The 10,129-nt window shown below is 46.3% G+C and overlaps 1 long non-coding RNA gene across 1 annotated transcript in view; it reads right to left on the reverse strand.

The window, feature by feature from the left end:
• Positions 1 to 9,804, reverse strand: part of LOC127058088 (uncharacterized) — a 30,180-nt gene extending 20,376 nt beyond the window's left edge. Inside the window, exon 1 of the long non-coding RNA XR_007776284.1 lies at positions 9,715 to 9,804. This is a non-coding gene — a long non-coding RNA (uncharacterized LOC127058088). The remainder of the gene's footprint in view (positions 1 to 9,714) is intronic.
• Between the last annotated feature and the right edge of the window lie 325 nt (positions 9,805 to 10,129).

Below are 10,129 nucleotides of genomic sequence, written 5' to 3' on the forward strand. Positions count from 1 at the left end.
ACTGCCTAGGATGACCCTGATGGGACCAAGGAGATGTCTCCTTGAGATCACAGAAAGTCCGAGACGATGTCTTGATTTTCAAGCCCAGCTTCTGTTTTTACAGGAGGACTTGTCACATCAGGCAGTTTTCCTCCCACCTTTAACTGGGCATGCAAATATTAGTGATTCAACATCTAAGAACTTGTCTACACAGTGAAATTGATTGGAACAACTACAGTATTGCAGAATAGCGACCCTGTGGACACTCTATTCTGGAATAAAAGTCACTTTGTTTCAGAATAATTAGTGTATTTCTAAAGCAGAGTAATTATTCTGGAATTAAAAAAAAATTGCTATTCTGGAATACAGTGGCCAAATGGGGAGCTATTCCAAAGTAACTCTGTTGGACAATTTTCCTGTGTAAACAAGTTTGTTAGGGCCAGGTCATGGGAAACTATACCTAGTGGTCAGAGCCAGAGTCCACAGTCAGGAGTCAGCTGGGTCAAGATACCAGAAGATCAGAAGCAGGAGACAAACCAGAGATCAGAACCACAAGTCAGAGGTTTGGATCAGGTCAGGCTAGGGGATCAGCAGCTGTTATTCAGAAAGCTTCCTGTTCCTGTTGCTTAAGTAGGGGGCAGCAGGCCAATCAGCTGCTCTGAGGCTCTGCCAATGGGATGTAGGGGTGGAGCCTCAAACTGGGGCTGGGCTTCCTGGGTCCTGGGCTAGCTATTGTCGGCAGGCTACCAGGTGGAGAGTTGCAGTGTGGCTGCTCCTGTAATCCCTGTGGCCCTGGGTTTGAGACCTGTAGTCAACACAAGTCCTCACTCTCTGGTCTGTAGGCACAGTCAAGGTAGCTAGACGTTCAACCATTACTAATTGCTGTTCATAGGTGTCTAACCCCCCTAGGCAGGTTTGAAAAATCCCAACTCTAAATGGTAGCATTTGTGCCCACAATTAAAATCTGATCCTGAAGGGTGCTAAGCACTCTCAAACACCCTATGACTTTGCTGGGAACTGAGGATACTCAGCCAACTGTAGGACTTGGCTATAACTGCGGGACAAAACAGTGCCCCCCAAAAACAGAGGCCACATATGAAATCAGCCCTGATGGTAACATCTGGCACATCAGAATAGCCCTATCTATTAAGGATGTGATTTCCAAGCCTCCAAGGGGATTCAGATGCACACATCCCATTAATTGCAATGGGGGCTGGGCATGTCAATCCCAAGTGTGGCTTTGTAAATCCCAGCCTAATTGTTTGTTCATTTTCACTCAAGCAACATAAAAGATTTACTCTCCACTTTACCCTGAAAAGCCTTTTTTCAACTCAGTAGAGCCTCACTTTTCTGAATCTCAATTACCCAGAAGTTCCTGTTTGAAACAGGGTCATGTACCCTAATGTCTCATCACATTGCCCAAACGTATCCAGCATCCCCCTGGCATGCAAGTAATAAAAGCTGTAATGTGCTCTTCTGCTACGAAGCAATGAGTCAAAGTCATTCCTGATATAGGGTCATTGAAAACGAATGGAGTGACAGAATCAGATATGAATTAAGACCACTGTGCTGTCCTACATACTGGTATGTGGTCTACAGAACTCACTAAGGCTGTGTACCACTAAGACTTTGGGACCAGGTATTATTTTGCTTGATTTAATTGCCAAAAGATGTTACTTTTTCACATGTGCTCTTATGGTAGAACCTTTGAACAAAAAGGTCTGTAACTGATGTGGCTATACCACGTCCTACTTTAAAGAAGGTATCAAACTGTGCTATTAAACAACAAAAACATTTCTCACTAGCTTTAAATGGTACATACATGACTCATTGCAACTAAGCAGCTCCACCTAGGAAAATGTTGACGCTAAAGCAGATCAAACACACACTGTTCTTAAACTGAAGTCATATTGTTTATAGCATCCTTCAGAGGCTGATTTATAATAAAGCATTAGCAGGGTTGGCAACTCTTGAAATTTGATCGTGGGTTTTGTGATACTTGCTGTTTTAAACCAAACTCAAAGCCCCCGCTTTCGGCATCATGTGACTATAACACACTCTCAGCTTTCATTAAAAAAGAAAGAGAAAAAGTTTCTAGCACTCGGGGTTAAATGCTTAAAAATGTGACTCCCCCCTAAATTCTCAGAAACCAGGAAGAAGATAAAAGGAACCCGAAACTGATTTTTTTTTTAATCTCATGATTTTTAAGGCAATCTGGTGCACTGGTGGGGGACTGACTCCTGATTTTGGAACACTTGGGGTTGGGGACGCTGCATTAACTAAACATTCAGGGGCAGATTCTCTGATGTGCCCAGGGTCTGCTGGGTCTGGAGCAGAAGAGGGTTCAGAGCTATTCCACACCAAGCCTGGGTTGTTTCTGCACTGACGAAGCTCCACCTGAGTAGCAATATTTATAGTGTTAGAGTATCCTGGTGACATAGTGGTTTAAACACCAGAAACTCCTTATCTAATTAGGTTCTTACATGGTTCTCTTCACCCTGGTATCTGAATACTACACTGTCTACATTACGGCGATCACTGTTGCTACCACTGGTGGCAGCACAATGGGAAATGTTAAGGAGAGAAAAGTCTAGCATAGACAATAGCCCAACATTTTCAAGACTGTCTAGTAATTTTAGATGCCTAGTTTAGATGCCTTCATGGGGGCTAATTTACACCCAAACACTGAGGCACCCACAAGCACTGGTCACTTCTGGTAATTCGGTTCTAATGTTTCTCCCTTTACTTTTTAGAGAACAGCTGTGACCCAGAGTAGCATATGTATTGTAACACGTCTTCTAGAGCTGGATGAAAATTGGAATTTCCATTCTATGAGAAACTCCAAGATTGTCACACTGGTTTCTGTCCCAAAACAGGCTAAAGAATCAAAATACAATATTTTTGGTGGGGGGGGGTTGGTTTTTTTGTTGTTTTTTTTAGAAGAAAAGTTCAAAAAAGTTTTAATTTGGAAAAGTCAACATGTTTCATTGCAAGTTAGTTCTGTGTTAAACTGCTTTTGCCTACGGTGCATCATGAGACATATAGCCCAGCCCATAGGAGAAATTGCGGGCAAAAAATATTTGATCTGCAACTCCCATGAGTCACCATAGGGACATGCAGTTTAATGCGGAACTGACTTGAAACAAAAATGTTTCGGTTCTGTTCAACAAACCAAAAATGTTCCAATTTGGGGTTGAACTGTCCCAAGCCAAATATTTCGTTCCAATTTTCCCCAGTAGAAGACATGAACATTTCAGCAAAATAAAGTATTAAGTATTCCCACAGAGCATTTCTGAGATGCGTCAAATTAATGGTCCTTAGTGTAGCGTCTTTGAGCAATAGAACCTCAGCAATTCACACCAATGATGGATAGAACCATTTCATGAGAGTATGGGGGGCAAACAATAACAAAGGCAAACTGAGACATCACAAGACAGACTCTGTCCATATAGTTTGACATGTGTGGTTTTGTTTAATTATCAGCAACCTTACTTTATAATATGAAAGCAAATGTATCACAACGTATTGTGAGAAAAATAAGGAATATGAGCCTTCACCTCAAATCGTTGCTTAGAAGAGGGAAGAGGCTGCCAGTTCTTGTGAGGATTAGTGGATTAGCAACGTTGCACTCTACAATAAATATTTGTACCATTCACTTTTTGTTGTAAACTTCAATAATGTATTATTTGTAATATGCTAGCAACAACGGGATTCAACTGAGAAAGAGGCTTCATTGTCCTGGGTGCTGCACAGGCCTCTCCCCCAAAAAGCTTCCATTGCAAGTAGACGAGACAGACAAAAGATGGGAGAAAGGAAGTATCACTGTTAGAGTTGGGTTGAAAACTGGTTTCGTGTGGCATGAAAATTTCTTATATTTTGAAAAAAATTTCCTGCCTGAATCAGGACAAAACGTCAAAATCTTGACCTTTTTTTCAATCTGAAAATCTGGCAGGAGGAGGGGAAATTGGATCAGGTCAGTCAAATCATAGTTTCAATCATTTTGAATCATTTCAATTTTGACCTTTTTAAATAAATTAATGTTTTTTACTATAAATTAACAAATTTCTAAACAAAAAGGCATTTTGAACTGAAAAAGTTAACTTTTTGTTTTGAAAACGTCGAAACAGGACATTCTGACCATTTCAAAACTTTATTCAAAGTGGGAAACTCATAAACAGTTTTGAATTGGTAGTTTCTGATGGGCTTGGAATTATACAACATGGGGTCCATTCTGCAAATGATATGCAAACCGAATTCCCATCTGAGATCAAAAGGATTGTACAGTTTGGGTTTATCTACATGGCCCTGGAATTCGGACTATAGGATGTGAATTGCAGTGCAAAGTAGCAGGCTGTGTTCCAACTGCCCCGTGCAGACACTGCTGGTGCAAACTAAAGCAGTTTGCACCAGCAGGGCCGCTTGCTCAGGGAAAACCTCTGGCAGTCCAGGCTGGTTTGTTTACCTGCCGTGTCTGCAGGTTTGGCCAATCGCGAATCCCACTGGCTGTGGTTCGCTGCTCCAGGCCAATGGGGGCTGCGGGAAGCAGAAGCCAGCACATCCCTCGGCCTGTGCCATTTCCAGCAGCTCCCATTGTGCTGGAGCAGCGAACCGCGGCCAGTGGAAGCCGCAATCGGCCGAACCAGTGGACGCAGCAGGTAAACTGACCGGCCCGGACCACCAGGGGCTTTTCCTGAACAAGTGGCGGACCGGCTTTGAGAAGCACTAAACTAAAGGGAACTTAGTTCATGTCAACATAGTCCTGTCTGAATGAGGACTAAGTTAATGCTAACTCTGTACCTTTTCATTCACACCAACAGCGTCTTCCCAGGGCAGTTAGAGTGCAACAATTTGATGCGCTCTGCAGTTCATGGCCCTGTAGTCCACACTGTGGCACAGCATGGACACAGCCTCAGGCCATGTCTACGCTACAAAATTAAATGGAGTTACGTCAGCATACAGCCATCACAGTAATTATATCACTTGTGTGTGTCTACACTTTGCTCCTTGAGTCAGCGGTGCACATCCTCACCAGAAGCACTTGTATGGATTGTACTGTCAGTGTGGGGCATTGTGGGATGGCTCCTGAAAGCCAGTAACTGTTGACGTAAGCAACGCAGTGTCTATACTGACACTGCATCGAGCTAACTACATCAACCGTGACTCCACGCCACTTGTGGAGGTGGAGTTATTAAGTCAGCGTAGAGATGTAGTTACGTCGTCAGGAGTGAAATTTAAGAGCAGACATTCCATAGTTATAGTGATGTAAGCTGCCTGGCATCAGCCTAAGTCTGTAGTATAGACCAGGCCTTAGTCTTGATAAGTGTGGTAGGAAGCAGGACTCTAAGAGCAGTTAATGGGGAAGGACAACACCTCAGCCTGCCCTAAGATAGTGTTATTAAACGTGGCACTGGTTGCTAGTCAAAGACTCATTGAGATGGCTTCAGAATTTTTAACAAAGCTTACCTTTCTCCAAATTATTCATTAGATATAGGAGTTAAATAGCTGCAAGATAAAGTTTTACACAGCAATTAAAAATTCCTTCCCCTTCTATTTGCTTTTGTGATGTCATTAGGGTGACCAGACAGCAAGTGTGAAAAATCGGGATGGGGGTAGGGGGTAATAGGAGCCTATGTAAGACAAAGCCCTGAATATCAGGATTGTTCCTATAAAACTGGGACATCTGGTTACCCTAGATGTCATCATATCACTACTTCTACACCATAGAGTCTTCCAAGCCTACACAGGACCTGCATTTCTAACACAGAAAAACAACAAAATTTAAAAAAATAAACCACCCCACAACCCAAAACTTTTCAGGTCTTGCTTATAACATGATAAAAAAGCACACACACACAAACAAAAATAAGCACACAAATCCATTTCCCCCCAACTTTGCAGTTCACCTCTAAAACATTGTGCTACATTCTTTGATGTTTTAGTCTAGAGAAGTCTTTCTCCTCAGAAGTATGTTAGCAACTGTAACATATCTAAAGATTGGCAGTCAAGAGTCAATGGTAAAACATTCACCTTTCCAAAAGTGTGTAACTTACAAAATGTTCAGTCAACAGAAGCATCCAAAAGTCTGCTGAAAGCCAGGTTTACCCTCTTTGTCTGGTCTCTGTGGTGCCACTTCCAGACAGTGTGTGGATATTGGTTTGATGCTCAAACGGGCTTATATTTGAGAAGATCCTGCTGCCTGCTGTAGCGTGAAAGGCCCTGTCTACATGACAGCCTGGGGATGTGGCCAAGCCCGGCTTTCAAGAGCACACTTTGACATGAGTTTGAGGTGATAAATTTTGGACAGTGAGCTTGAGCTGGGTGTGAAAGTGGCAAAACCTGTAGTACAATGCTGTTAACTTGAAACAGCTTTCCAAATCAATTCCTGAGAAACGTTTCTGGACACTGCCCAAGAAGGAGTGTACATGGGCCCAAAAGACACCCGGTAATTAAACAGGTGAGAGAAGATCGCTTACCCAGCTGTCTGGAATTTCTGAGAACCAGCAGCACCCAATCCATATCTTGCTGTCTGATGCAAGCATATATTTGGAGGGGCCCAGGAGCCTGAGTGCGTGGGTTACCTGGCTATGCAATCATTGACACTTGAACAATTACACTAAAAAAGCCTTTCGAGTTACCTCTTCCTCTGCGCATCCCATCTTCTCTGTGCTGTGTATTAGGCGGTAAGTGAGTTAGGGGCCAGCCTTCACTGAGAGCCCTGTACATTACAGGACCTTAACAAATAATATTAATTATTATTTACTATTTGTATTGTGGTAGAGCCCAGGAGTCCTAGTCATGGGCTGAGACCCGATGGTGCTAGGTTCTGTACAGAGACTGAACAGAAATTGGTCTATGCCTTAAAGAACTTGTATAAGGTCTGTCTGATAACTCCTGCCAAGTTTACCTCAGTGGCCTTTAGAAGTGAAACACACACAAACACACACACACACTCCATCCGGATCACAAAGGGAAGGGTTATAATAGTGGAGACTCCCAACCCAACCCAACCCAACCCCCACTGAAGTGATTCTTTCCATAAACTTCATACAACCTGGCATTGGCCACTGTTGGAAGACAGGATACTGGACTAGATGGACCATTGATCTGACCCCGTATGGCTGTTCTTATAGAAAGAATCTTGAGAGACCATCTAGTCCAGCCCCCTGTGCTGAGGCAGGACCAAGAAAACCTAGACCACCCCTGACTGGTGTTAGTCTGACCTGCTCTAGAAAACTTCCAGTGATGGGGATTCCACAGCCTCCCTTGAAAGCCTATTCCAGAGCTTAACTAGTCGTTTAATTTGAAAGTTTTTCCTCATGTCTAACCTAAATCTCTCTTCCTGCAGATTAAACCCAGTACTCCTTGTCTTGTCTTCAGTGGACATGGAAAACAATTGATCTCTGTTCACTAGATGACAGCTGTTAACATATTTGAAGACTGTTGAGGGGGGACTTGACTCAAGACTAAACATGCTCATTTTTATTAACCTTTCCTCATACATGGCCAGCTTTAGGCCTATGCCACCAATTTCCCCGAATTGGGCCCCACGCCTAAGAGGGCCCTGCGCCCAGTGAGAATCCCTTCCCTGGCTAGAGGCGCCTTTTTAATTTTTACTCACCCGGCGGCGCTCCGGGTCTTCAGCGGCACTTCAACGGAGGGTACTTCGCTCGCTCCAGGTCTTCGGCGGCAGGTCCTTCAGTGCCACCGAAGACCTGGAGTGAGTGAAGGACCCGCTGCCAAAGTGCCACTGAAGACTCGGAGCACCGCCCAGTGAGTACAAGCCCCAAGTGGTTTGTTTGTTTTTTTAAAGTCACCCCTGCCGGGGCCCCGTCGAAACTGTTTGAATTGGGCCCCACACTTCCGAAAGCCGGCCCTGTTCTCACAGGTCACATTTTCTAAACCTTGGATCATTTTTGTTGCTCTCCTCTGGATTCTCTCCAATGTATATGCATCTCTCCTGAAGTATGACAGAGTACTCCGGTTGAGGCCTCACCAGTGCTGATGGGCTCTACGACCCTGCGAGGTGGGAGGGTCCCAGAAACCTATACATCAGTGAAACACAGCCTGAGCCCCAGTAGCTGGAGTTGGCTAGCACAGGCCAGACGTGGGTTTTTCGTTGCTGTGTAGATATAGCTGATAAGGGTAGCTAAGCTCTGGAACAGGTGTCCAAGGGAGGTTGTGGAATCCCCATCACTGGAGATTTTTAAGAACAGGTTGGACAAACACCTGCCAGCGATGGTCTAGGTTTGCCTGGTCCTGCCTCCTCGCAGGCGGCTGGACTAGATGACCTCTTGAGGTCCCTTCCAGCCCGACATTTCTATGATGTCACTCATTGGACTATCCTTGTTCAATGCAGGTTTTAGTAGAGGTGTTAGGATCCACTTCTTAAAATTCACTTTGAACCCAGCTGAGCAATGAGCTGAGGCACATGTCCCAACTCACCTGTTCTCTCAGCATGGCCCAGACCGCCAAGCGTCCGCAGGTCCCAGCGCTCTAATAGCAATGCAGATCAGAGCGCAGGGATTCCCTCTTGTGCACAGGGTGCCTTCCAACTCTGAATTAGCAAACTGAGTAGCCAAAGGGGGAAAAGGGCACCCAGTGGAGAGGAACACATCAAGATGTCTGAGTGCATGTGCTGCTATGCCAGGCTGTATTTGCTCCAGCCTACGGCAACTGAAGCTGGTATTTCACCTCTTTAAAAATTCCTGGGGAGGAGGGGGGGTTTGCATGGGTTGCAATGCAATGAGCAGGCGTGCAGGAAGCTGGTGAGATGCATTCCGACAGGGCCCGCAACGTCGTGGGACCGAAGGACAAATTATAACAGGGGAAAACCAAGAGGCTCGATTTCACTGATGGCCTGACAGCTCCTCAGAAGCCCTGTCTGTGTCGGTAGTGTGTCCAGACCCTGCACCCACGCCCGCCATTGGAGCCCTCACCTGCCACCCTTCCTGAGGCTCGAAAATTCACTCGCTCACTCCTGCTATGGCATCTGCCCAGAGCCCAGAGCCTCCCTGCTCCCACTGCCATACCTCTCTGACCCACTGCCATACCCCCCCACCATCCTCCCGTCCCTACTCCCCTGTACCATCCACTCCCATGCCGTCCACTGTCAGATCCTGCTGCAGGCCTCCCTGTCCCGACCACCGCACCCTCCTGCCACCCACCCCTGTGCCATCCACTCCCAGTGCCCTCCTTGCATCCTGTGCCACCCACCCCTGTGCCACCCACTTCCAGTGCCCTCCTTGCGCCCAGTGCCACCCACCCCGTGCCACCCACTCCCAGTGCCCTCCTTGTGCCCAGTGCCACCCACCCCTGTGCCACCCACCCGTGCCCTCCCTGCTCCCCACACCACCCACCACTGTGCCCTCCTGCAGCTAGAAATGTATTCCCACCAGCTGCATCCCTTTGCCTTTCCCCTAGAGACCTTCCCTCCCCTCAGGGCTCTCTTCAGCCACTGGCACCCATCCTGAGCAGGCTGAGGCCAGTTACTGGGCTATTACTGTCATCCTTTTATCTGTATTGCTGGAGTGCTGGGAACCGATGACTAGCATTAGGCCCTGTCATTCTCTAGGCTGAGCAGATTTTTCCCAGGGAAGTCGCGGGGCAGCAGTCAGATCATTTGAAGGGGAGGAGGCACAATTTCCCAGCACTGTTCACCATGACCATCCTATTTCCCAGGGGCACATCAGAGCAATCACTGCGAGCCACTCCCACTTCTTCCCAGGTCCTTCCTACCTGAGTTTCTCCAAGGAGCGGCCCAGTGTGAAACAGAAAGTATGGCACAGATCAGGAGTAAGCAGCAGCGGGAATCAGCACTGCACAGCAATCGCCTGCACTGCACTGGCATTATCAGTGCCGCAGCTGCTTGCCAGGAGCCTTAGGACCACACCTACATGGCACAGGATTTTAGTCAGCAATAGACACAGAGCTGGTTTTACTGAGTCAGCCACGTGAGTGTACACACACACACATACCCCCGCCTTGAGCACTTGCAGGGAAAGCAACAACAACGGGAAGACTGGCACCGCATCTCAAAAACTACCATCCTGGTGCCTGGCTTTGTCTCGGAGGGGCCTGCACTCATTGTGGGAAGCAGGGGAGAGCACATTATTAGACCACTGGAGCAGTCTGATTAAGGTGCGTTCAATCA

The sequence above is a fragment of the Gopherus flavomarginatus genome, chromosome 9 (genome assembly GCF_025201925.1).
Source record: "Gopherus flavomarginatus isolate rGopFla2 chromosome 9, rGopFla2.mat.asm, whole genome shotgun sequence".
In the NCBI taxonomy this organism is placed as follows: domain Eukaryota; kingdom Metazoa; phylum Chordata; order Testudines; family Testudinidae; genus Gopherus; species Gopherus flavomarginatus.